At 69.5% G+C, this 1531-nt stretch overlaps 1 protein-coding gene across 7 annotated transcripts in view; it reads right to left on the minus strand.

Annotated features, from left to right (window-relative positions):
- Window positions 1–1458, minus strand: part of ATXN1 (ataxin 1) — a 202329-nt gene extending 200871 nt beyond the window's left edge. For 6 of the 7 annotated variants that reach the window (XM_021387886.1, XM_021387885.1, XM_021387878.1 and 3 more), the window contains exon 1: window positions 1155–1458. The gene's annotated coding sequence lies outside the window, so the exon portion shown is untranslated. Of the gene's footprint in view, window positions 1–441; window positions 841–1154 lie in introns of those variants that run through there. The other variant, XM_021387884.1, reaches the window with a different exon arrangement.

Here is a 1531-nt window from a genome sequence, read left to right on the forward strand (position 1 = left end):
CCCGGCACGGCACGGCACGGCACGGCACGGCGCTGCGCTGCCCGCGGAGCGCCTACTGCACGGCGTGCGGTACACGGCGCCGAAATAGCCGCCGCTCCCCGCGCCGCACGGCGCATTATATAACGGCTTCCGACTTGTTTGCTCCTCCGTAATTCCTCCTCTGCCGCCGCGCGGAACGCGCTCCCCGCTCCGTCACGTTATTATCACTATCGCTATTACAGCGGGCGCTGACGTTTCCCAGCGCGTTTAATTCAGACTTCGTTACCCCCAGGAATCGCGCTCGCGGACCGCGGCGCCCGCGGCCCTACCCGGGAGGGGGGGTTGGGGGGGAGGGGGCATCAAACAACACCGACCCGACCCCGGCCACGAGCTCCGGTCAGCGCCGGGGCCGAGCCGCGGTGTCCCGCGGCCCTCCCGCCCGCGCTCCCCCGGCGGCGGTACCGGGCGTTGTCCGCAGGCGGCCTGGGCCCCGGCAGCAGCGGAGCGGGGCACATCCCCGTCCCAGCGCCGCCTCCTCCGCCGCCCGCTCGCTTCATTCACCCTCAGCGGCCGCCCAGCCCCTACTACATGCGCCGTGCGGCCCGGCCGCGGCCCCCCCGCTCCCACACACACAGACACACACACACACACAGACACACACACACACGGAGGGGCCGTGTCACCACCCCGTCACGCACCGCACCGCACCGACACACACACACACACACACACACACACACACACACACACACACACGGCTACAAACACGCACCCCGCGGCCGCCGCTCGCAAAATGTCCCCCGGCACCCTGCCCGCCCGGCCGGGGGGGCGAGCGAGAAGGGAGGAGGAGGAGGAGGAGGAGGAGGAGGAGCAGGAGGGCCGTGCGAGCCCCGGGCCCGGGCCCAGGCCGCTGCCCTCGGCCATGTCGCGGCCCCCGCCCGGGCCGGGCCCTGAGGCCGCGCCGCAGCGCTGCCCCCCCGCACTCACACACACACACACACATACACGCACTCACACACACTCACGCACGCACACAGGGCCGCCCCCGGCCCCGTGTTTTTCCAGCCGGGAACCGCGGGCGGCTCCGCAGCCCAAACAAGGGGAGAAGCCGGGGGAGGAGGAACGGGGTTGAGGATGGGGGGCAGAAAGCAGAGGAGGAAGAAAAAGGCACTTACTGTAAAGTGTCAGTGGAGGTGGGGCTGGCGGGGGGGTCAGGCAGAGGCTCGCGCACCGCCGTCCTCCCGGGGCGGGGGTCTGCGGGTGTGTGTGTGTGCGTGCGGGCTCCTTCTCCCGCGGGGACACGCTCCGGGCTGCTCCGGCGCTGTAGTAGAAATGATGTCTGCGGTACAGCGCTCGCTGCCGCTCCGCTCTCCAGTATGTAAATGTGTAATAGAAGCCAAATATGGAGCAGTTGGCTGCCTCTGCAACAGCTCAAGGATCCTACTTCACGCGAAAGGGGGGGGGGGGAGCGGGGAGGAGGAGGAGGAGGAGGCAAGGCAGCACTCTGGCAGGCGGCCAAGAGAGCCACACAGATTATTGCATACGCGCAGCA

The sequence above is a fragment of the Numida meleagris genome, chromosome 2 (assembly GCF_002078875.1).
Source record: "Numida meleagris isolate 19003 breed g44 Domestic line chromosome 2, NumMel1.0, whole genome shotgun sequence".
NCBI lineage: Eukaryota > Metazoa > Chordata > Aves > Galliformes > Numididae > Numida > Numida meleagris.